Source organism: Orbicella franksi, unplaced genomic scaffold (genome assembly GCF_964199315.1).
Source record: "Orbicella franksi unplaced genomic scaffold, jaOrbFran1.1 SCAFFOLD_495, whole genome shotgun sequence".
In the NCBI taxonomy this organism is placed as follows: Eukaryota; Metazoa; Cnidaria; class Anthozoa; order Scleractinia; family Merulinidae; genus Orbicella; species Orbicella franksi.
Window position 1 is genome coordinate 1 of NW_027670801.1, and position 20,872 is coordinate 20,872.

Consider the following 20,872-nt stretch of genomic DNA (forward strand, 5'->3'; position numbering starts at 1 on the left):
ACATTCAAGAGATTGCCTCCAGTGTGCTGCTCAGTGTTGCAGTGCTGTAATCAAACAAGAAAATCTTCTAATATGCTGTCAACTTGCTGGAAAAATAATTCAAAAAAAAAGACAACATTTTGAAAACAGAGGGATCAATGATGTGGAGGCGTATGGAAATCTTCTCTGAAGAGTCCAGTCCCAAAATGGGTCCAAAAGTCTACAACACGGCGTATTCCCAGGTGGTCACCCAGCCAGGTACTGACGCCGCCCAACAGGACTTGACTTCGGTGATCGGACGAGAACCGGTACGTTCCCTGTGGTGTGGTCGTAGACGAAAGAAACAACTCAAACCTTGCCCAATTGCTTGGACTCTCTTTTAAGTCTCTTAGAAGGAAGGCCTTTAATTGCTGTTGTGATGAATTTCCAATTACGTCTCGGCTACTTAACCCAGAGATTCCAAAGCCAGCTAAGACTTCAAATCACAAAAGGGCGATTCTCCAATGGTCAGTCATCAAAGCCACATTCAAGAGATTGCCTCCAGTGTGCTGCTCAGTGTTGCAGTGCTGTAATCAAACAAGAAAATCTTCTAATATGCTGTCAACTTGCTGGAAAAATAATTCAAAAAAAAAAAGACAACATTTTGAAAACAGAGGGATCAATGATGTGGAGGCGTATGGAAATCTTCTCTGAAGAGTCCAGTCCCAAAATGGGTCCAAAAGTCTACAACACGGCGTATTCCCAGGTGGTCACCCAGCCAGGTACTGACGCCGCCCAACAGGACTTGACTTCGGTGATCGGACGAGAACCGGTACGTTCCCTGTGGTGTGGTCGTAGACGAAAGAAACAACTCAAACCTTGCCCAATTGCTTGGACTCTCTTTTAAGTCTCTTAGAAGGAAGGCCTTTAATTGCTGTTGTGATGAATTTCCAATTACGTCTCGGCTACTTAACCCAGAGATTCCAAAGCCAGCTAAGACTTCAAATCACAAAAGGGCGATTCTCCAATGGTCAGTCATCAAAGCCACATTCAAGAGATTGCCTCCAGTGTGCTGCTCAGTGTTGCAGTGCTGTAATCAAACAAGAAAATCTTCTAATATGCTGTCAACTTGCTGGAAAAATAATTCAAAAAAAAAAAAGACAACATTTTGAAAACAGAGGGATCAATGATGTGGAGGCGTATGGAAATCTTCTCTGAAGAGTCCAGTCCCAAAATGGGTCCAAAAGTCTACAACACGGCGTATTCCCAGGTGGTCACCCAGCCAGGTACTGACGCCGCCCAACAGGACTTGACTTCGGTGATCGGACGAGAACCGGTACGTTCCCTGTGGTGTGGTCGTAGACGAAAGAAACAACTCAAACCTTGCCCAATTGCTTGGACTCTCTTTTAAGTCTCTTAGAAGGAAGGCCTTTAATTGCTGTTGTGATGAATTTCCAATTACGTCTCGGCTACTTAACCCAGAGATTCCAAAGCCAGCTAAGACTTCAAATCACAAAAGGGCGATTCTCCAATGGTCAGTCATCAAAGCCACATTCAAGAGATTGCCTCCAGTGTGCTGCTCAGTGTTGCAGTGCTGTAATCAAACAAGAAAATCTTCTAATATGCTGTCAACTTGCTGGAAAAATAATTCAAAAAAAAAAAAGACAACATTTTGAAAACAGAGGGATCAATGATGTGGAGGCGTATGGAAATCTTCTCTGAAGAGTCCAGTCCCAAAATGGGTCCAAAAGTCTACAACACGGCGTATTCCCAGGTGGTCACCCAGCCAGGTACTGACGCCGCCCAACAGGACTTGACTTCGGTGATCGGACGAGAACCGGTACGTTCCCTGTGGTGTGGTCGTAGACGAAAGAAACAACTCAAACCTTGCCCAATTGCTTGGACTCTCTTTTAAGTCTCTTAGAAGGAAGGCCTTTAATTGCTGTTGTGATGAATTTCCAATTACGTCTCGGCTACTTAACCCAGAGATTCCAAAGCCAGCTAAGACTTCAAATCACAAAAGGGCGATTCTCCAATGGTCAGTCATCAAAGCCACATTCAAGAGATTGCCTCCAGTGTGCTGCTCAGTGTTGCAGTGCTGTAATCAAACAAGAAAATCTTCTAATATGCTGTCAACTTGCTGGAAAAATAATTCAAAAAAAAAAAAGACAACATTTTGAAAACAGAGGGATCAATGATGTGGAGGCGTATGGAAATCTTCTCTGAAGAGTCCAGTCCCAAAATGGGTCCAAAAGTCTACAACACGGCGTATTCCCAGGTGGTCACCCAGCCAGGTACTGACGCCGCCCAACAGGACTTGACTTCGGTGATCGGACGAGAACCGGTACGTTCCCTGTGGTGTGGTCGTAGACGAAAGAAACAACTCAAACCTTGCCCAATTGCTTGGACTCTCTTTTAAGTCTCTTAGAAGGAAGGCCTTTAATTGCTGTTGTGATGAATTTCCAATTACGTCTCGGCTACTTAACCCAGAGATTCCAAAGCCAGCTAAGACTTCAAATCACAAAAGGGCGATTCTCCAATGGTCAGTCATCAAAGCCACATTCAAGAGATTGCCTCCAGTGTGCTGCTCAGTGTTGCAGTGCTGTAATCAAACAAGAAAATCTTCTAATATGCTGTCAACTTGCTGGAAAAATAATTCAAAAAAAAAAAGACAACATTTTGAAAACAGAGGGATCAATGATGTGGAGGCGTATGGAAATCTTCTCTGAAGAGTCCAGTCCCAAAATGGGTCCAAAAGTCTACAACACGGCGTATTCCCAGGTGGTCACCCAGCCAGGTACTGACGCCGCCCAACAGGACTTGACTTCGGTGATCGGACGAGAACCGGTACGTTCCCTGTGGTGTGGTCGTAGACGAAAGAAACAACTCAAACCTTGCCCAATTGCTTGGACTCTCTTTTAAGTCTCTTAGAAGGAAGGCCTTTAATTGCTGTTGTGATGAATTTCCAATTACGTCTCGGCTACTTAACCCAGAGATTCCAAAGCCAGCTAAGACTTCAAATCACAAAAGGGCGATTCTCCAATGGTCAGTCATCAAAGCCACATTCAAGAGATTGCCTCCAGTGTGCTGCTCAGTGTTGCAGTGCTGTAATCAAACAAGAAAATCTTCTAATATGCTGTCAACTTGCTGGAAAAATAATTCAAAAAAAAAAAAGACAACATTTTGAAAACAGAGGGATCAATGATGTGGAGGCGTATGGAAATCTTCTCTGAAGAGTCCAGTCCCAAAATGGGTCCAAAAGTCTACAACACGGCGTATTCCCAGGTGGTCACCCAGCCAGGTACTGACGCCGCCCAACAGGACTTGACTTCGGTGATCGGACGAGAACCGGTACGTTCCCTGTGGTGTGGTCGTAGACGAAAGAAACAACTCAAACCTTGCCCAATTGCTTGGACTCTCTTTTAAGTCTCTTAGAAGGAAGGCCTTTAATTGCTGTTGTGATGAATTTCCAATTACGTCTCGGCTACTTAACCCAGAGATTCCAAAGCCAGCTAAGACTTCAAATCACAAAAGGGCGATTCTCCAATGGTCAGTCATCAAAGCCACATTCAAGAGATTGCCTCCAGTGTGCTGCTCAGTGTTGCAGTGCTGTAATCAAACAAGAAAATCTTCTAATATGCTGTCAACTTGCTGGAAAAATAATTCAAAAAAAAAAAGACAACATTTTGAAAACAGAGGGATCAATGATGTGGAGGCGTATGGAAATCTTCTCTGAAGAGTCCAGTCCCAAAATGGGTCCAAAAGTCTACAACACGGCGTATTCCCAGGTGGTCACCCAGCCAGGTACTGACGCCGCCCAACAGGACTTGACTTCGGTGATCGGACGAGAACCGGTACGTTCCCTGTGGTGTGGTCGTAGACGAAAGAAACAACTCAAACCTTGCCCAATTGCTTGGACTCTCTTTTAAGTCTCTTAGAAGGAAGGCCTTTAATTGCTGTTGTGATGAATTTCCAATTACGTCTCGGCTACTTAACCCAGAGATTCCAAAGCCAGCTAAGACTTCAAATCACAAAAGGGCGATTCTCCAATGGTCAGTCATCAAAGCCACATTCAAGAGATTGCCTCCAGTGTGCTGCTCAGTGTTGCAGTGCTGTAATCAAACAAGAAAATCTTCTAATATGCTGTCAACTTGCTGGAAAAATAATTCCAAAAAAAAAAAGACAACATTTTGAAAACAGAGGGATCAATGATGTGGAGGCGTATGGAAATCTTCTCTGAAGAGTCCAGTCCCAAAATGGGTCCAAAAGTCTACAACACGGCGTATTCCCAGGTGGTCACCCAGCCAGGTACTGACGCCGCCCAACAGGACTTGACTTCGGTGATCGGACGAGAACCGGTACGTTCCCTGTGGTGTGGTCGTAGACGAAAGAAACAACTCAAACCTTGCCCAATTGCTTGGACTCTCTTTTAAGTCTCTTAGAAGGAAGGCCTTTAATTGCTGTTGTGATGAATTTCCAATTACGTCTCGGCTACTTAACCCAGAGATTCCAAAGCCAGCTAAGACTTCAAATCACAAAAGGGCGATTCTCCAATGGTCAGTCATCAAAGCCACATTCAAGAGATTGCCTCCAGTGTGCTGCTCAGTGTTGCAGTGCTGTAATCAAACAAGAAAATCTTCTAATATGCTGTCAACTTGCTGGAAAAATAATTCCAAAAAAAAAAAGACAACATTTTGAAAACAGAGGGATCAATGATGTGGAGGCGTATGGAAATCTTCTCTGAAGAGTCCAGTCCCAAAATGGGTCCAAAAGTCTACAACACGGCGTATTCCCAGGTGGTCACCCAGCCAGGTACTGACGCCGCCCAACAGGACTTGACTTCGGTGATCGGACGAGAACCGGTACGTTCCCTGTGGTGTGGTCGTAGACGAAAGAAACAACTCAAACCTTGCCCAATTGCTTGGACTCTCTTTTAAGTCTCTTAGAAGGAAGGCCTTTAATTGCTGTTGTGATGAATTTCCAATTACGTCTCGGCTACTTAACCCAGAGATTCCAAAGCCAGCTAAGACTTCAAATCACAAAAGGGCGATTCTCCAATGGTCAGTCATCAAAGCCACATTCAAGAGATTGCCTCCAGTGTGCTGCTCAGTGTTGCAGTGCTGTAATCAAACAAGAAAATCTTCTAATATGCTGTCAACTTGCTGGAAAAATAATTCCAAAAAAAAAAAGACAACATTTTGAAAACAGAGGGATCAATGATGTGGAGGCGTATGGAAATCTTCTCTGAAGAGTCCAGTCCCAAAATGGGTCCAAAAGTCTACAACACGGCGTATTCCCAGGTGGTCACCCAGCCAGGTACTGACGCCGCCCAACAGGACTTGACTTCGGTGATCGGACGAGAACCGGTACGTTCCCTGTGGTGTGGTCGTAGACGAAAGAAACAACTCAAACCTTGCCCAATTGCTTGGACTCTCTTTTAAGTCTCTTAGAAGGAAGGCCTTTAATTGCTGTTGTGATGAATTTCCAATTACGTCTCGGCTACTTAACCCAGAGATTCCAAAGCCAGCTAAGACTTCAAATCACAAAAGGGCGATTCTCCAATGGTCAGTCATCAAAGCCACATTCAAGAGATTGCCTCCAGTGTGCTGCTCAGTGTTGCAGTGCTGTAATCAAACAAGAAAATCTTCTAATATGCTGTCAACTTGCTGGAAAAATAATTCCAAAAAAAAAAAGACAACATTTTGAAAACAGAGGGATCAATGATGTGGAGGCGTATGGAAATCTTCTCTGAAGAGTCCAGTCCCAAAATGGGTCCAAAAGTCTACAACACGGCGTATTCCCAGGTGGTCACCCAGCCAGGTACTGACGCCGCCCAACAGGACTTGACTTCGGTGATCGGACGAGAACCGGTACGTTCCCTGTGGTGTGGTCGTAGACGAAAGAAACAACTCAAACCTTGCCCAATTGCTTGGACTCTCTTTTAAGTCTCTTAGAAGGAAGGCCTTTAATTGCTGTTGTGATGAATTTCCAATTACGTCTCGGCTACTTAACCCAGAGATTCCAAAGCCAGCTAAGACTTCAAATCACAAAAGGGCGATTCTCCAATGGTCAGTCATCAAAGCCACATTCAAGAGATTGCCTCCAGTGTGCTGCTCAGTGTTGCAGTGCTGTAATCAAACAAGAAAATCTTCTAATATGCTGTCAACTTGCTGGAAAAATAATTCCAAAAAAAAAAAGACAACATTTTGAAAACAGAGGGATCAATGATGTGGAGGCGTATGGAAATCTTCTCTGAAGAGTCCAGTCCCAAAATGGGTCCAAAAGTCTACAACACGGCGTATTCCCAGGTGGTCACCCAGCCAGGTACTGACGCCGCCCAACAGGACTTGACTTCGGTGATCGGACGAGAACCGGTACGTTCCCTGTGGTGTGGTCGTAGACGAAAGAAACAACTCAAACCTTGCCCAATTGCTTGGACTCTCTTTTAAGTCTCTTAGAAGGAAGGCCTTTAATTGCTGTTGTGATGAATTTCCAATTACGTCTCGGCTACTTAACCCAGAGATTCCAAAGCCAGCTAAGACTTCAAATCACAAAAGGGCGATTCTCCAATGGTCAGTCATCAAAGCCACATTCAAGAGATTGCCTCCAGTGTGCTGCTCAGTGTTGCAGTGCTGTAATCAAACAAGAAAATCTTCTAATATGCTGTCAACTTGCTGGAAAAATAATTCCAAAAAAAAAAAGACAACATTTTGAAAACAGAGGGATCAATGATGTGGAGGCGTATGGAAATCTTCTCTGAAGAGTCCAGTCCCAAAATGGGTCCAAAAGTCTACAACACGGCGTATTCCCAGGTGGTCACCCAGCCAGGTACTGACGCCGCCCAACAGGACTTGACTTCGGTGATCGGACGAGAACCGGTACGTTCCCTGTGGTGTGGTCGTAGACGAAAGAAACAACTCAAACCTTGCCCAATTGCTTGGACTCTCTTTTAAGTCTCTTAGAAGGAAGGCCTTTAATTGCTGTTGTGATGAATTTCCAATTACGTCTCGGCTACTTAACCCAGAGATTCCAAAGCCAGCTAAGACTTCAAATCACAAAAGGGCGATTCTCCAATGGTCAGTCATCAAAGCCACATTCAAGAGATTGCCTCCAGTGTGCTGCTCAGTGTTGCAGTGCTGTAATCAAACAAGAAAATCTTCTAATATGCTGTCAACTTGCTGGAAAAATAATTCCAAAAAAAAAAAGACAACATTTTGAAAACAGAGGGATCAATGATGTGGAGGCGTATGGAAATCTTCTCTGAAGAGTCCAGTCCCAAAATGGGTCCAAAAGTCTACAACACGGCGTATTCCCAGGTGGTCACCCAGCCAGGTACTGACGCCGCCCAACAGGACTTGACTTCGGTGATCGGACGAGAACCGGTACGTTCCCTGTGGTGTGGTCGTAGACGAAAGAAACAACTCAAACCTTGCCCAATTGCTTGGACTCTCTTTTAAGTCTCTTAGAAGGAAGGCCTTTAATTGCTGTTGTGATGAATTTCCAATTACGTCTCGGCTACTTAACCCAGAGATTCCAAAGCCAGCTAAGACTTCAAATCACAAAAGGGCGATTCTCCAATGGTCAGTCATCAAAGCCACATTCAAGAGATTGCCTCCAGTGTGCTGCTCAGTGTTGCAGTGCTGTAATCAAACAAGAAAATCTTCTAATATGCTGTCAACTTGCTGGAAAAATAATTCCAAAAAAAAAAAGACAACATTTTGAAAACAGAGGGATCAATGATGTGGAGGCGTATGGAAATCTTCTCTGAAGAGTCCAGTCCCAAAATGGGTCCAAAAGTCTACAACACGGCGTATTCCCAGGTGGTCACCCAGCCAGGTACTGACGCCGCCCAACAGGACTTGACTTCGGTGATCGGACGAGAACCGGTACGTTCCCTGTGGTGTGGTCGTAGACGAAAGAAACAACTCAAACCTTGCCCAATTGCTTGGACTCTCTTTTAAGTCTCTTAGAAGGAAGGCCTTTAATTGCTGTTGTGATGAATTTCCAATTACGTCTCGGCTACTTAACCCAGAGATTCCAAAGCCAGCTAAGACTTCAAATCACAAAAGGGCGATTCTCCAATGGTCAGTCATCAAAGCCACATTCAAGAGATTGCCTCCAGTGTGCTGCTCAGTGTTGCAGTGCTGTAATCAAACAAGAAAATCTTCTAATATGCTGTCAACTTGCTGGAAAAATAATTCCAAAAAAAAAAAGACAACATTTTGAAAACAGAGGGATCAATGATGTGGAGGCGTATGGAAATCTTCTCTGAAGAGTCCAGTCCCAAAATGGGTCCAAAAGTCTACAACACGGCGTATTCCCAGGTGGTCACCCAGCCAGGTACTGACGCCGCCCAACAGGACTTGACTTCGGTGATCGGACGAGAACCGGTACGTTCCCTGTGGTGTGGTCGTAGACGAAAGAAACAACTCAAACCTTGCCCAATTGCTTGGACTCTCTTTTAAGTCTCTTAGAAGGAAGGCCTTTAATTGCTGTTGTGATGAATTTCCAATTACGTCTCGGCTACTTAACCCAGAGATTCCAAAGCCAGCTAAGACTTCAAATCACAAAAGGGCGATTCTCCAATGGTCAGTCATCAAAGCCACATTCAAGAGATTGCCTCCAGTGTGCTGCTCAGTGTTGCAGTGCTGTAATCAAACAAGAAAATCTTCTAATATGCTGTCAACTTGCTGGAAAAATAATTCCAAAAAAAAAAAGACAACATTTTGAAAACAGAGGGATCAATGATGTGGAGGCGTATGGAAATCTTCTCTGAAGAGTCCAGTCCCAAAATGGGTCCAAAAGTCTACAACACAGGCGTATTCCCAGGTGGTCACCCAGCCAGGTACTGACGCCGCCCAACAGGACTTGACTTCGGTGATCGGACGAGAACCGGTACGTTCCCTGTGGTGTGGTCGTAGACGAAAGAAACAACTCAAACCTTGCCCAATTGCTTGGACTCTCTTTTAAGTCTCTTAGAAGGAAGGCCTTTAATTGCTGTTGTGATGAATTTCCAATTACGTCTCGGCTACTTAACCCAGAGATTCCAAAGCCAGCTAAGACTTCAAATCACAAAAGGGCGATTCTCCAATGGTCAGTCATCAAAGCCACATTCAAGAGATTGCCTCCAGTGTGCTGCTCAGTGTTGCAGTGCTGTAATCAAACAAGAAAATCTTCTAATATGCTGTCAACTTGCTGGAAAAATAATTCCAAAAAAAAAAAGACAACATTTTGAAAACAGAGGGATCAATGATGTGGAGGCGTATGGAAATCTTCTCTGAAGAGTCCAGTCCCAAAATGGGTCCAAAAGTCTACAACACGGCGTATTCCCAGGTGGTCACCCAGCCAGGTACTGACGCCGCCCAACAGGACTTGACTTCGGTGATCGGACGAGAACCGGTACGTTCCCTGTGGTGTGGTCGTAGACGAAAGAAACAACTCAAACCTTGCCCAATTGCTTGGACTCTCTTTTAAGTCTCTTAGAAGGAAGGCCTTTAATTGCTGTTGTGATGAATTTCCAATTACGTCTCGGCTACTTAACCCAGAGATTCCAAAGCCAGCTAAGACTTCAAATCACAAAAGGGCGATTCTCCAATGGTCAGTCATCAAAGCCACATTCAAGAGATTGCCTCCAGTGTGCTGCTCAGTGTTGCAGTGCTGTAATCAAACAAGAAAATCTTCTAATATGCTGTCAACTTGCTGGAAAAATAATTCCAAAAAAAAAAAGACAACATTTTGAAAACAGAGGGATCAATGATGTGGAGGCGTATGGAAATCTTCTCTGAAGAGTCCAGTCCCAAAATGGGTCCAAAAGTCTACAACACGGCGTATTCCCAGGTGGTCACCCAGCCAGGTACTGACGCCGCCCAACAGGACTTGACTTCGGTGATCGGACGAGAACCGGTACGTTCCCTGTGGTGTGGTCGTAGACGAAAGAAACAACTCAAACCTTGCCCAATTGCTTGGACTCTCTTTTAAGTCTCTTAGAAGGAAGGCCTTTAATTGCTGTTGTGATGAATTTCCAATTACGTCTCGGCTACTTAACCCAGAGATTCCAAAGCCAGCTAAGACTTCAAATCACAAAAGGGCGATTCTCCAATGGTCAGTCATCAAAGCCACATTCAAGAGATTGCCTCCAGTGTGCTGCTCAGTGTTGCAGTGCTGTAATCAAACAAGAAAATCTTCTAATATGCTGTCAACTTGCTGGAAAAATAATTCCAAAAAAAAAAAGACAACATTTTGAAAACAGAGGGATCAATGATGTGGAGGCGTATGGAAATCTTCTCTGAAGAGTCCAGTCCCAAAATGGGTCCAAAAGTCTACAACACGGCGTATTCCCAGGTGGTCACCCAGCCAGGTACTGACGCCGCCCAACAGGACTTGACTTCGGTGATCGGACGAGAACCGGTACGTTCCCTGTGGTGTGGTCGTAGACGAAAGAAACAACTCAAACCTTGCCCAATTGCTTGGACTCTCTTTTAAGTCTCTTAGAAGGAAGGCCTTTAATTGCTGTTGTGATGAATTTCCAATTACGTCTCGGCTACTTAACCCAGAGATTCCAAAGCCAGCTAAGACTTCAAATCACAAAAGGGCGATTCTCCAATGGTCAGTCATCAAAGCCACATTCAAGAGATTGCCTCCAGTGTGCTGCTCAGTGTTGCAGTGCTGTAATCAAACAAGAAAATCTTCTAATATGCTGTCAACTTGCTGGAAAAATAATTCCAAAAAAAAAAAGACAACATTTTGAAAACAGAGGGATCAATGATGTGGAGGCGTATGGAAATCTTCTCTGAAGAGTCCAGTCCCAAAATGGGTCCAAAAGTCTACAACACGGCGTATTCCCAGGTGGTCACCCAGCCAGGTACTGACGCCGCCCAACAGGACTTGACTTCGGTGATCGGACGAGAACCGGTACGTTCCCTGTGGTGTGGTCGTAGACGAAAGAAACAACTCAAACCTTGCCCAATTGCTTGGACTCTCTTTTAAGTCTCTTAGAAGGAAGGCCTTTAATTGCTGTTGTGATGAATTTCCAATTACGTCTCGGCTACTTAACCCAGAGATTCCAAAGCCAGCTAAGACTTCAAATCACAAAAGGGCGATTCTCCAATGGTCAGTCATCAAAGCCACATTCAAGAGATTGCCTCCAGTGTGCTGCTCAGTGTTGCAGTGCTGTAATCAAACAAGAAAATCTTCTAATATGCTGTCAACTTGCTGGAAAAATAATTCCAAAAAAAAAAAGACAACATTTTGAAAACAGAGGGATCAATGATGTGGAGGCGTATGGAAATCTTCTCTGAAGAGTCCAGTCCCAAAATGGGTCCAAAAGTCTACAACACGGCGTATTCCCAGGTGGTCACCCAGCCAGGTACTGACGCCGCCCAACAGGACTTGACTTCGGTGATCGGACGAGAACCGGTACGTTCCCTGTGGTGTGGTCGTAGACGAAAGAAACAACTCAAACCTTGCCCAATTGCTTGGACTCTCTTTTAAGTCTCTTAGAAGGAAGGCCTTTAATTGCTGTTGTGATGAATTTCCAATTACGTCTCGGCTACTTAACCCAGAGATTCCAAAGCCAGCTAAGACTTCAAATCACAAAAGGGCGATTCTCCAATGGTCAGTCATCAAAGCCACATTCAAGAGATTGCCTCCAGTGTGCTGCTCAGTGTTGCAGTGCTGTAATCAAACAAGAAAATCTTCTAATATGCTGTCAACTTGCTGGAAAAATAATTCCAAAAAAAAAAAGACAACATTTTGAAAACAGAGGGATCAATGATGTGGAGGCGTATGGAAATCTTCTCTGAAGAGTCCAGTCCCAAAATGGGTCCAAAAGTCTACAACACGGCGTATTCCCAGGTGGTCACCCAGCCAGGTACTGACGCCGCCCAACAGGACTTGACTTCGGTGATCGGACGAGAACCGGTACGTTCCCTGTGGTGTGGTCGTAGACGAAAGAAACAACTCAAACCTTGCCCAATTGCTTGGACTCTCTTTTAAGTCTCTTAGAAGGAAGGCCTTTAATTGCTGTTGTGATGAATTTCCAATTACGTCTCGGCTACTTAACCCAGAGATTCCAAAGCCAGCTAAGACTTCAAATCACAAAAGGGCGATTCTCCAATGGTCAGTCATCAAAGCCACATTCAAGAGATTGCCTCCAGTGTGCTGCTCAGTGTTGCAGTGCTGTAATCAAACAAGAAAATCTTCTAATATGCTGTCAACTTGCTGGAAAAATAATTCCAAAAAAAAAAAGACAACATTTTGAAAACAGAGGGATCAATGATGTGGAGGCGTATGGAAATCTTCTCTGAAGAGTCCAGTCCCAAAATGGGTCCAAAAGTCTACAACACGGCGTATTCCCAGGTGGTCACCCAGCCAGGTACTGACGCCGCCCAACAGGACTTGACTTCGGTGATCGGACGAGAACCGGTACGTTCCCTGTGGTGTGGTCGTAGACGAAAGAAACAACTCAAACCTTGCCCAATTGCTTGGACTCTCTTTTAAGTCTCTTAGAAGGAAGGCCTTTAATTGCTGTTGTGATGAATTTCCAATTACGTCTCGGCTACTTAACCCAGAGATTCCAAAGCCAGCTAAGACTTCAAATCACAAAAGGGCGATTCTCCAATGGTCAGTCATCAAAGCCACATTCAAGAGATTGCCTCCAGTGTGCTGCTCAGTGTTGCAGTGCTGTAATCAAACAAGAAAATCTTCTAATATGCTGTCAACTTGCTGGAAAAATAATTCCAAAAAAAAAAAGACAACATTTTGAAAACAGAGGGATCAATGATGTGGAGGCGTATGGAAATCTTCTCTGAAGAGTCCAGTCCCAAAATGGGTCCAAAAGTCTACAACACGGCGTATTCCCAGGTGGTCACCCAGCCAGGTACTGACGCCGCCCAACAGGACTTGACTTCGGTGATCGGACGAGAACCGGTACGTTCCCTGTGGTGTGGTCGTAGACGAAAGAAACAACTCAAACCTTGCCCAATTGCTTGGACTCTCTTTTAAGTCTCTTAGAAGGAAGGCCTTTAATTGCTGTTGTGATGAATTTCCAATTACGTCTCGGCTACTTAACCCAGAGATTCCAAAGCCAGCTAAGACTTCAAATCACAAAAGGGCGATTCTCCAATGGTCAGTCATCAAAGCCACATTCAAGAGATTGCCTCCAGTGTGCTGCTCAGTGTTGCAGTGCTGTAATCAAACAAGAAAATCTTCTAATATGCTGTCAACTTGCTGGAAAAATAATTCCAAAAAAAAAAAGACAACATTTTGAAAACAGAGGGATCAATGATGTGGAGGCGTATGGAAATCTTCTCTGAAGAGTCCAGTCCCAAAATGGGTCCAAAAGTCTACAACACGGCGTATTCCCAGGTGGTCACCCAGCCAGGTACTGACGCCGCCCAACAGGACTTGACTTCGGTGATCGGACGAGAACCGGTACGTTCCCTGTGGTGTGGTCGTAGACGAAAGAAACAACTCAAACCTTGCCCAATTGCTTGGACTCTCTTTTAAGTCTCTTAGAAGGAAGGCCTTTAATTGCTGTTGTGATGAATTTCCAATTACGTCTCGGCTACTTAACCCAGAGATTCCAAAGCCAGCTAAGACTTCAAATCACAAAAGGGCGATTCTCCAATGGTCAGTCATCAAAGCCACATTCAAGAGATTGCCTCCAGTGTGCTGCTCAGTGTTGCAGTGCTGTAATCAAACAAGAAAATCTTCTAATATGCTGTCAACTTGCTGGAAAAATAATTCCAAAAAAAAAAAGACAACATTTTGAAAACAGAGGGATCAATGATGTGGAGGCGTATGGAAATCTTCTCTGAAGAGTCCAGTCCCAAAATGGGTCCAAAAGTCTACAACACGGCGTATTCCCAGGTGGTCACCCAGCCAGGTACTGACGCCGCCCAACAGGACTTGACTTCGGTGATCGGACGAGAACCGGTACGTTCCCTGTGGTGTGGTCGTAGACGAAAGAAACAACTCAAACCTTGCCCAATTGCTTGGACTCTCTTTTAAGTCTCTTAGAAGGAAGGCCTTTAATTGCTGTTGTGATGAATTTCCAATTACGTCTCGGCTACTTAACCCAGAGATTCCAAAGCCAGCTAAGACTTCAAATCACAAAAGGGCGATTCTCCAATGGTCAGTCATCAAAGCCACATTCAAGAGATTGCCTCCAGTGTGCTGCTCAGTGTTGCAGTGCTGTAATCAAACAAGAAAATCTTCTAATATGCTGTCAACTTGCTGGAAAAATAATTCCAAAAAAAAAAAGACAACATTTTGAAAACAGAGGGATCAATGATGTGGAGGCGTATGGAAATCTTCTCTGAAGAGTCCAGTCCCAAAATGGGTCCAAAAGTCTACAACACGGCGTATTCCCAGGTGGTCACCCAGCCAGGTACTGACGCCGCCCAACAGGACTTGACTTCGGTGATCGGACGAGAACCGGTACGTTCCCTGTGGTGTGGTCGTAGACGAAAGAAACAACTCAAACCTTGCCCAATTGCTTGGACTCTCTTTTAAGTCTCTTAGAAGGAAGGCCTTTAATTGCTGTTGTGATGAATTTCCAATTACGTCTCGGCTACTTAACCCAGAGATTCCAAAGCCAGCTAAGACTTCAAATCACAAAAGGGCGATTCTCCAATGGTCAGTCATCAAAGCCACATTCAAGAGATTGCCTCCAGTGTGCTGCTCAGTGTTGCAGTGCTGTAATCAAACAAGAAAATCTTCTAATATGCTGTCAACTTGCTGGAAAAATAATTCCAAAAAAAAAAAGACAACATTTTGAAAACAGAGGGATCAATGATGTGGAGGCGTATGGAAATCTTCTCTGAAGAGTCCAGTCCCAAAATGGGTCCAAAAGTCTACAACACGGCGTATTCCCAGGTGGTCACCCAGCCAGGTACTGACGCCGCCCAACAGGACTTGACTTCGGTGATCGGACGAGAACCGGTACGTTCCCTGTGGTGTGGTCGTAGACGAAAGAAACAACTCAAACCTTGCCCAATTGCTTGGACTCTCTTTTAAGTCTCTTAGAAGGAAGGCCTTTAATTGCTGTTGTGATGAATTTCCAATTACGTCTCGGCTACTTAACCCAGAGATTCCAAAGCCAGCTAAGACTTCAAATCACAAAAGGGCGATTCTCCAATGGTCAGTCATCAAAGCCACATTCAAGAGATTGCCTCCAGTGTGCTGCTCAGTGTTGCAGTGCTGTAATCAAACAAGAAAATCTTCTAATATGCTGTCAACTTGCTGGAAAAATAATTCCAAAAAAAAAAAGACAACATTTTGAAAACAGAGGGATCAATGATGTGGAGGCGTATGGAAATCTTCTCTGAAGAGTCCAGTCCCAAAATGGGTCCAAAAGTCTACAACACGGCGTATTCCCAGGTGGTCACCCAGCCAGGTACTGACGCCGCCCAACAGGACTTGACTTCGGTGATCGGACGAGAACCGGTACGTTCCCTGTGGTGTGGTCGTAGACGAAAGAAACAACTCAAACCTTGCCCAATTGCTTGGACTCTCTTTTAAGTCTCTTAGAAGGAAGGCCTTTAATTGCTGTTGTGATGAATTTCCAATTACGTCTCGGCTACTTAACCCAGAGATTCCAAAGCCAGCTAAGACTTCAAATCACAAAAGGGCGATTCTCCAATGGTCAGTCATCAAAGCCACATTCAAGAGATTGCCTCCAGTGTGCTGCTCAGTGTTGCAGTGCTGTAATCAAACAAGAAAATCTTCTAATATGCTGTCAACTTGCTGGAAAAATAATTCCAAAAAAAAAAAGACAACATTTTGAAAACAGAGGGATCAATGATGTGGAGGCGTATGGAAATCTTCTCTGAAGAGTCCAGTCCCAAAATGGGTCCAAAAGTCTACAACACGGCGTATTCCCAGGTGGTCACCCAGCCAGGTACTGACGCCGCCCAACAGGACTTGACTTCGGTGATCGGACGAGAACCGGTACGTTCCCTGTGGTGTGGTCGTAGACGAAAGAAACAACTCAAACCTTGCCCAATTGCTTGGACTCTCTTTTAAGTCTCTTAGAAGGAAGGCCTTTAATTGCTGTTGTGATGAATTTCCAATTACGTCTCGGCTACTTAACCCAGAGATTCCAAAGCCAGCTAAGACTTCAAATCACAAAAGGGCGATTCTCCAATGGTCAGTCATCAAAGCCACATTCAAGAGATTGCCTCCAGTGTGCTGCTCAGTGTTGCAGTGCTGTAATCAAACAAGAAAATCTTCTAATATGCTGTCAACTTGCTGGAAAAATAATTCCAAAAAAAAAAAGACAACATTTTGAAAACAGAGGGATCAATGATGTGGAGGCGTATGGAAATCTTCTCTGAAGAGTCCAGTCCCAAAATGGGTCCAAAAGTCTACAACACGGCGTATTCCCAGGTGGTCACCCAGCCAGGTACTGACGCCGCCCAACAGGACTTGACTTCGGTGATCGGACGAGAACCGGTACGTTCCCTGTGGTGTGGTCGTAGACGAAAGAAACAACTCAAACCTTGCCCAATTGCTTGGACTCTCTTTTAAGTCTCTTAGAAGGAAGGCCTTTAATTGCTGTTGTGATGAATTTCCAATTACGTCTCGGCTACTTAACCCAGAGATTCCAAAGCCAGCTAAGACTTCAAATCACAAAAGGGCGATTCTCCAATGGTCAGTCATCAAAGCCACATTCAAGAGATTGCCTCCAGTGTGCTGCTCAGTGTTGCAGTGCTGTAATCAAACAAGAAAATCTTCTAATATGCTGTCAACTTGCTGGAAAAATAATTCCAAAAAAAAAAAGACAACATTTTGAAAACAGAGGGATCAATGATGTGGAGGCGTATGGAAATCTTCTCTGAAGAGTCCAGTCCCAAAATGGGTCCAAAAGTCTACAACACGGCGTATTCCCAGGTGGTCACCCAGCCAGGTACTGACGCCGCCCAACAGGACTTGACTTCGGTGATCGGACGAGAACCGGTACGTTCCCTGTGGTGTGGTCGTAGACGAAAGAAACAACTCAAACCTTGCCCAATTGCTTGGACTCTCTTTTAAGTCTCTTAGAAGGAAGGCCTTTAATTGCTGTTGTGATGAATTTCCAATTACGTCTCGGCTACTTAACCCAGAGATTCCAAAGCCAGCTAAGACTTCAAATCACAAAAGGGCGATTCTCCAATGGTCAGTCATCAAAGCCACATTCAAGAGATTGCCTCCAGTGTGCTGCTCAGTGTTGCAGTGCTGTAATCAAACAAGAAAATCTTCTAATATGCTGTCAACTTGCTGGAAAAATAATTCCAAAAAAAAAAAGACAACATTTTGAAAACAGAGGGATCAATGATGTGGAGGCGTATGGAAATCTTCTCTGAAGAGTCCAGTCCCAAAATGGGTCCAAAAGTCTACAACACGGCGTATTCCCAGGTGGTCACCCAGCCAGGTACTGACGCCGCCCAACAGGACTTGACTTCGGTGATCGGACGAGAACCGGTACGTTCCCTGTGGTGTGGTCGTAGACGAAAGAAACAACTCAAACCTTGCCCAATTGCTTGGACTCTCTTTTAAGTCTCTTAGAAGGAAGGCCTTTAATTGCTGTTGTGATGAATTTCCAATTACGTCTCGGCTACTTAACCCAGAGATTCCAAAGCCAGCTAAGACTTCAAATCACAAAAGGGCGATTCTCCAATGGTCAGTCATCAAAGCCACATTCAAGAGATTGCCTCCAGTGTGCTGCTCAGTGTTGCAGTGCTGTAATCAAACAAGAAAATCTTCTAATATGCTGTCAACTTGCTGGAAAAATAATTCCAAAAAAAAAAAGACAACATTTTGAAAACAGAGGGATCAATGATGTGGAGGCGTATGGAAATCTTCTCTGAAGAGTCCAGTCCCAAAATGGGTCCAAAAGTCTACAACACGGCGTATTCCCAGGTGGTCACCCAGCCAGGTACTGACGCCGCCCAACAGGACTTGACTTCGGTGATCGGACGAGAACCGGTACGTTCCCTGTGGTGTGGTCGTAGACGAAAGAAACAACTCAAACCTTGCCCAATTGCTTGGACTCTCTTTTAAGTCTCTTAGAAGGAAGGCCTTTAATTGCTGTTGTGATGAATTTCCAATTACGTCTCGGCTACTTAACCCAGAGATTCCAAAGCCAGCTAAGACTTCAAATCACAAAAGGGCGATTCTCCAATGGTCAGTCATCAAAGCCACATTCAAGAGATTGCCTCCAGTGTGCTGCTCAGTGTTGCAGTGCTGTAATCAAACAAGAAAATCTTCTAATATGCTGTCAACTTGCTGGAAAAATAATTCCAAAAAAAAAAGACAACATTTTGAAAACAGAGGGATCAATGATGTGGAGGCGTATGGAAATCTTCTCTGAAGAGTCCAGTCCCAAAATGGGTCCAAAAGTCTACAACACGGCGTATTCCCAGGTGGTCACCCAGCCAGGTACTGACGCCGCCCAACAGGACTTGACTTCGGTGATCGGACGAGAACCGGTACGTTCCCTGTGGTGTGGTCGTAGACGAAAGAAACAACTCAAACCTTGCCCAATTGCTTGGACTCTCTTTTAAGTCTCTTAGAAGGAAGGCCTTTAATTGCTGTTGTGATGAATTTCCAATTACGTCTCGGCTACTTAACCCAGAGATTCCAAAGCCAGCTAAGACTTCAATCACAAAAGGGCGATTCTCCAATGGTCAGTCATCAAAGCCACATTCAAGAGATTGCCTCCAGTGTGCTGCTCAGTGTTGCAGTGCTGTAATCAAACAAGAAAATCTTCTAATATGCTGTCAACTTGCTGGAAAAATAATTCCAAAAAAAAAAAGACAACATTTTGAAAACAGAGGGATCAATGATGTGGAGGCGTATGGAAATCTTCTCTGAAGAGTCCAGTCCCAAAATGGGTCCAAAAGTCTACAACACGGCGTATTCCCAGGTGGTCACCCAGCCAGGTACTGACGCCGCCCAACAGGACTTGACTTCGGTGATCGGACGAGAACCGGTACGTTCCCTGTGGTGTGGTCGTAGACGAAAGAAACAACTCAAACCTTGCCCAATTGCTTGGACTCTCTTTTAAGTCTCTTAGAAGGAAGGCCTTTAATTGCTGTTGTGATGAATTTCCAATTACGTCTCGGCTACTTAACCCAGAGATTCCAAAGCCAGCTAAGACTTCAAATCACAAAAGGGCGATTCTCCAATGGTCAGTCATCAAAGCCACATTCAAGAGATTGCCTCCAGTGTGCTGCTCAGTGTTGCAGTGCTGTAATCAAACAAGAAAATCTTCTAATATGCTGTCAACTTGCTGGAAAAATAATTCCAAAAAAAAAAAGACAACATTTTGAAAACAGAGGGATCAATGATGTGGAGGCGTATGGAAATCTTCTCTGAAGAGTCCAGTCCCAAAATGGGTCCAAAAGTCTACAACACGGCGTATTCCCAGGTGGTCACCCAGCCAGGTACTGACGCCGCCCAACAGGACTTGACTTCGGTGATCGGACGAGAACCGGTACGTTCCCTGTGGTGTGGTCGTAGACGAAAGAAACAACTCAAACCTTGCCCAATTGCTTGGACTCTCTTTTAAGTCTCTTAGAAGGAAGGCCTTTAATTGCTGTTGTGATGAATTTCCAATTACGTCTCGGCTACTTAACCCAGAGATTCCAAAGCCAGCTAAGACTTCAAATCACAAAAGGGCGATTCTCCAATGGTCAGTCATCAAAGCCACATTCAAGAGATTGCCTCCAGTGTGCTGCTCAGTGTTGCAGTGCTGTAATCAAACAAGAAAATCTTCTAATATGCTGTCAACTTGCTGGAAAAATAATTCCAAAAAAAAAAAGACAACATTTTGAAAACAGAGGGATCAATGATGTGGAGGCGTATGGAAATCTTCTCTGAAGAGTCCAGTCCCAAAATGGGTCCAAAAGTCTACAACACGGCGTATTCCCAGGTGGTCACCCAGCCAGGTACTGACGCCGCCCAACAGGACTTGACTTCGGTGATCGGACGAGAACCGGTACGTTCCCTGTGGTGTGGTCGTAGACGAAAGAAACAACTCAAACCTTGCCCAATTGCTTGGACTCTCTTTTAAGTCTCTTAGAAGGAAGGCCTTTAATTGCTGTTGTCATGAATTTCCAATTACGTCTCGGCTACTTAACCCAGAGATTCCAAAGCCAGCTAAGACTTCAAATCACAAAAGGGCGATTCTCCAATGGTCAGTCATCAAAGCCACATTCAAGAGATTGCCTCCAGTGTGCTGCTCAGTGTTGCAGTGCTGTAATCAAACAAGAAAATCTTCTAATATGCTGTCAACTTGCTGGAAAAATAATTCCAAAAAAAAGACAACATTTTGAAAACAGAGGGATCAATGATGTGGAGGCGTATGGAAATCTTCTCTGAAGAGTCCAGTCCCAAAATGGGTCCAAAAGTCTACAACACGGCGTATTCCCAGGTGGTCACCCAGCCAGGTACTGACGCCGCCCAACAACAGGACTTGACTTCGGTGATCGGACGAGAACCGGTACGTTCCCTGTGGTGTGGTCGTAGACGAAAGAAACAACTCAAACCTTGCCCAATTGCTTGGACTCTCTTTTAAGTCTCTTAGAAGGAAGGCCTTTAATTGCTGTTGTGATGAATTTCCAATTACGTCTCGGCTACTTAACCCAGAGATTCCAAAGCCAGCTAAGACTTCAAATCACAAAAGGGCGATTCTCCAATGGTCAGTCATCAAAGCCACATTCAAGAGATTGCCTCCAGTGTGCTGCTCAGTGTTGCAGTGCTGTAATCAAACAAGAAAATCTTCTAATATGCTGTCAACTTGCTGGAAAAATAATTCCAAAAAAAAAAAGACAACATTTTGAAAACAGAGGGATCAATGATGTGGAGGCGTATGGAAATCTTCTCTGAAGAGTCCAGTCCCAAAATGGGTCCAAAAGTCTACAACACGGCG

The 20,872-nt window shown here is 44.6% G+C and overlaps 39 non-coding genes and 2 pseudogenes across 39 annotated transcripts; all 41 read right to left on the reverse strand.

The window, feature by feature from the left end:
• Positions 1-196: 196 nt before the first annotated feature.
• Positions 197-315, reverse strand: LOC145475067 (5S ribosomal RNA). Its single transcript, XR_014045985.1, has one exon. It is a non-coding gene; the product is annotated as a 5S ribosomal RNA (ribosomal RNA).
• A 384-nt stretch (positions 316-699) lies between these two features.
• Positions 700-818, reverse strand: LOC145475079 (5S ribosomal RNA). Its single transcript, XR_014045996.1, has one exon. It is a non-coding gene; the product is annotated as a 5S ribosomal RNA (ribosomal RNA).
• Positions 819-1,203: 385 nt separating this feature from the next.
• On the reverse strand, positions 1,204-1,322 carry LOC145475090 (5S ribosomal RNA). Its single transcript, XR_014046007.1, has one exon. It is a non-coding gene; the product is annotated as a 5S ribosomal RNA (ribosomal RNA).
• A 385-nt stretch (positions 1,323-1,707) lies between these two features.
• On the reverse strand, positions 1,708-1,826 carry LOC145475102 (5S ribosomal RNA). Its single transcript, XR_014046018.1, has one exon. It is a non-coding gene; the product is annotated as a 5S ribosomal RNA (ribosomal RNA).
• Positions 1,827-2,211: 385 nt separating this feature from the next.
• On the reverse strand, positions 2,212-2,330 carry LOC145475110 (5S ribosomal RNA). Its single transcript, XR_014046023.1, has one exon. It is a non-coding gene; the product is annotated as a 5S ribosomal RNA (ribosomal RNA).
• A 384-nt stretch (positions 2,331-2,714) lies between these two features.
• On the reverse strand, positions 2,715-2,833 carry LOC145475068 (5S ribosomal RNA). Its single transcript, XR_014045986.1, has one exon. It is a non-coding gene; the product is annotated as a 5S ribosomal RNA (ribosomal RNA).
• A 385-nt stretch (positions 2,834-3,218) lies between these two features.
• Positions 3,219-3,337, reverse strand: LOC145475069 (5S ribosomal RNA). Its single transcript, XR_014045987.1, has one exon. It is a non-coding gene; the product is annotated as a 5S ribosomal RNA (ribosomal RNA).
• Positions 3,338-3,721: 384 nt separating this feature from the next.
• Positions 3,722-3,840, reverse strand: LOC145475070 (5S ribosomal RNA). The gene has a single exon (XR_014045988.1). It is a non-coding gene; the product is annotated as a 5S ribosomal RNA (ribosomal RNA).
• A 385-nt stretch (positions 3,841-4,225) lies between these two features.
• LOC145475071 (5S ribosomal RNA) lies at positions 4,226-4,344 on the reverse strand. The gene has a single exon (XR_014045989.1). It is a non-coding gene; the product is annotated as a 5S ribosomal RNA (ribosomal RNA).
• A 385-nt stretch (positions 4,345-4,729) lies between these two features.
• LOC145475072 (5S ribosomal RNA) lies at positions 4,730-4,848 on the reverse strand. Its single transcript, XR_014045990.1, has one exon. It is a non-coding gene; the product is annotated as a 5S ribosomal RNA (ribosomal RNA).
• Positions 4,849-5,233: 385 nt separating this feature from the next.
• On the reverse strand, positions 5,234-5,352 carry LOC145475073 (5S ribosomal RNA). The gene has a single exon (XR_014045991.1). It is a non-coding gene; the product is annotated as a 5S ribosomal RNA (ribosomal RNA).
• A 385-nt stretch (positions 5,353-5,737) lies between these two features.
• Positions 5,738-5,856, reverse strand: LOC145475074 (5S ribosomal RNA). Its single transcript, XR_014045992.1, has one exon. It is a non-coding gene; the product is annotated as a 5S ribosomal RNA (ribosomal RNA).
• A 385-nt stretch (positions 5,857-6,241) lies between these two features.
• On the reverse strand, positions 6,242-6,360 carry LOC145475075 (5S ribosomal RNA). Its single transcript, XR_014045993.1, has one exon. It is a non-coding gene; the product is annotated as a 5S ribosomal RNA (ribosomal RNA).
• A 385-nt stretch (positions 6,361-6,745) lies between these two features.
• On the reverse strand, positions 6,746-6,864 carry LOC145475076 (5S ribosomal RNA). The gene has a single exon (XR_014045994.1). It is a non-coding gene; the product is annotated as a 5S ribosomal RNA (ribosomal RNA).
• A 385-nt stretch (positions 6,865-7,249) lies between these two features.
• Positions 7,250-7,368, reverse strand: LOC145475078 (5S ribosomal RNA). The gene has a single exon (XR_014045995.1). It is a non-coding gene; the product is annotated as a 5S ribosomal RNA (ribosomal RNA).
• A 385-nt stretch (positions 7,369-7,753) lies between these two features.
• LOC145475080 (5S ribosomal RNA) lies at positions 7,754-7,872 on the reverse strand. Its single transcript, XR_014045997.1, has one exon. It is a non-coding gene; the product is annotated as a 5S ribosomal RNA (ribosomal RNA).
• Positions 7,873-8,257: 385 nt separating this feature from the next.
• Positions 8,258-8,376, reverse strand: LOC145475081 (5S ribosomal RNA). The gene has a single exon (XR_014045998.1). It is a non-coding gene; the product is annotated as a 5S ribosomal RNA (ribosomal RNA).
• Positions 8,377-8,761: 385 nt separating this feature from the next.
• On the reverse strand, positions 8,762-8,881 carry LOC145475107 (5S ribosomal RNA; annotated as a pseudogene).
• Positions 8,882-9,266: 385 nt separating this feature from the next.
• LOC145475082 (5S ribosomal RNA) lies at positions 9,267-9,385 on the reverse strand. Its single transcript, XR_014045999.1, has one exon. It is a non-coding gene; the product is annotated as a 5S ribosomal RNA (ribosomal RNA).
• A 385-nt stretch (positions 9,386-9,770) lies between these two features.
• On the reverse strand, positions 9,771-9,889 carry LOC145475083 (5S ribosomal RNA). Its single transcript, XR_014046000.1, has one exon. It is a non-coding gene; the product is annotated as a 5S ribosomal RNA (ribosomal RNA).
• Positions 9,890-10,274: 385 nt separating this feature from the next.
• LOC145475084 (5S ribosomal RNA) lies at positions 10,275-10,393 on the reverse strand. Its single transcript, XR_014046001.1, has one exon. It is a non-coding gene; the product is annotated as a 5S ribosomal RNA (ribosomal RNA).
• A 385-nt stretch (positions 10,394-10,778) lies between these two features.
• On the reverse strand, positions 10,779-10,897 carry LOC145475085 (5S ribosomal RNA). Its single transcript, XR_014046002.1, has one exon. It is a non-coding gene; the product is annotated as a 5S ribosomal RNA (ribosomal RNA).
• Positions 10,898-11,282: 385 nt separating this feature from the next.
• Positions 11,283-11,401, reverse strand: LOC145475086 (5S ribosomal RNA). Its single transcript, XR_014046003.1, has one exon. It is a non-coding gene; the product is annotated as a 5S ribosomal RNA (ribosomal RNA).
• Positions 11,402-11,786: 385 nt separating this feature from the next.
• LOC145475087 (5S ribosomal RNA) lies at positions 11,787-11,905 on the reverse strand. Its single transcript, XR_014046004.1, has one exon. It is a non-coding gene; the product is annotated as a 5S ribosomal RNA (ribosomal RNA).
• Positions 11,906-12,290: 385 nt separating this feature from the next.
• Positions 12,291-12,409, reverse strand: LOC145475088 (5S ribosomal RNA). Its single transcript, XR_014046005.1, has one exon. It is a non-coding gene; the product is annotated as a 5S ribosomal RNA (ribosomal RNA).
• Positions 12,410-12,794: 385 nt separating this feature from the next.
• LOC145475089 (5S ribosomal RNA) lies at positions 12,795-12,913 on the reverse strand. The gene has a single exon (XR_014046006.1). It is a non-coding gene; the product is annotated as a 5S ribosomal RNA (ribosomal RNA).
• A 385-nt stretch (positions 12,914-13,298) lies between these two features.
• Positions 13,299-13,417, reverse strand: LOC145475091 (5S ribosomal RNA). Its single transcript, XR_014046008.1, has one exon. It is a non-coding gene; the product is annotated as a 5S ribosomal RNA (ribosomal RNA).
• A 385-nt stretch (positions 13,418-13,802) lies between these two features.
• Positions 13,803-13,921, reverse strand: LOC145475092 (5S ribosomal RNA). The gene has a single exon (XR_014046009.1). It is a non-coding gene; the product is annotated as a 5S ribosomal RNA (ribosomal RNA).
• Positions 13,922-14,306: 385 nt separating this feature from the next.
• Positions 14,307-14,425, reverse strand: LOC145475094 (5S ribosomal RNA). Its single transcript, XR_014046010.1, has one exon. It is a non-coding gene; the product is annotated as a 5S ribosomal RNA (ribosomal RNA).
• Positions 14,426-14,810: 385 nt separating this feature from the next.
• LOC145475095 (5S ribosomal RNA) lies at positions 14,811-14,929 on the reverse strand. Its single transcript, XR_014046011.1, has one exon. It is a non-coding gene; the product is annotated as a 5S ribosomal RNA (ribosomal RNA).
• Positions 14,930-15,314: 385 nt separating this feature from the next.
• On the reverse strand, positions 15,315-15,433 carry LOC145475096 (5S ribosomal RNA). The gene has a single exon (XR_014046012.1). It is a non-coding gene; the product is annotated as a 5S ribosomal RNA (ribosomal RNA).
• A 385-nt stretch (positions 15,434-15,818) lies between these two features.
• LOC145475097 (5S ribosomal RNA) lies at positions 15,819-15,937 on the reverse strand. Its single transcript, XR_014046013.1, has one exon. It is a non-coding gene; the product is annotated as a 5S ribosomal RNA (ribosomal RNA).
• A 385-nt stretch (positions 15,938-16,322) lies between these two features.
• LOC145475098 (5S ribosomal RNA) lies at positions 16,323-16,441 on the reverse strand. The gene has a single exon (XR_014046014.1). It is a non-coding gene; the product is annotated as a 5S ribosomal RNA (ribosomal RNA).
• Positions 16,442-16,826: 385 nt separating this feature from the next.
• LOC145475099 (5S ribosomal RNA) lies at positions 16,827-16,945 on the reverse strand. Its single transcript, XR_014046015.1, has one exon. It is a non-coding gene; the product is annotated as a 5S ribosomal RNA (ribosomal RNA).
• A 385-nt stretch (positions 16,946-17,330) lies between these two features.
• LOC145475100 (5S ribosomal RNA) lies at positions 17,331-17,449 on the reverse strand. Its single transcript, XR_014046016.1, has one exon. It is a non-coding gene; the product is annotated as a 5S ribosomal RNA (ribosomal RNA).
• A 385-nt stretch (positions 17,450-17,834) lies between these two features.
• On the reverse strand, positions 17,835-17,953 carry LOC145475101 (5S ribosomal RNA). The gene has a single exon (XR_014046017.1). It is a non-coding gene; the product is annotated as a 5S ribosomal RNA (ribosomal RNA).
• A 384-nt stretch (positions 17,954-18,337) lies between these two features.
• LOC145475103 (5S ribosomal RNA) lies at positions 18,338-18,456 on the reverse strand. Its single transcript, XR_014046019.1, has one exon. It is a non-coding gene; the product is annotated as a 5S ribosomal RNA (ribosomal RNA).
• A 384-nt stretch (positions 18,457-18,840) lies between these two features.
• LOC145475104 (5S ribosomal RNA) lies at positions 18,841-18,959 on the reverse strand. The gene has a single exon (XR_014046020.1). It is a non-coding gene; the product is annotated as a 5S ribosomal RNA (ribosomal RNA).
• Positions 18,960-19,344: 385 nt separating this feature from the next.
• Positions 19,345-19,463, reverse strand: LOC145475105 (5S ribosomal RNA). Its single transcript, XR_014046021.1, has one exon. It is a non-coding gene; the product is annotated as a 5S ribosomal RNA (ribosomal RNA).
• A 385-nt stretch (positions 19,464-19,848) lies between these two features.
• Positions 19,849-19,967, reverse strand: LOC145475106 (5S ribosomal RNA). The gene has a single exon (XR_014046022.1). It is a non-coding gene; the product is annotated as a 5S ribosomal RNA (ribosomal RNA).
• Positions 19,968-20,349: 382 nt separating this feature from the next.
• Positions 20,350-20,471, reverse strand: LOC145475108 (5S ribosomal RNA; annotated as a pseudogene).
• Between the last annotated feature and the right edge of the window lie 401 nt (positions 20,472-20,872).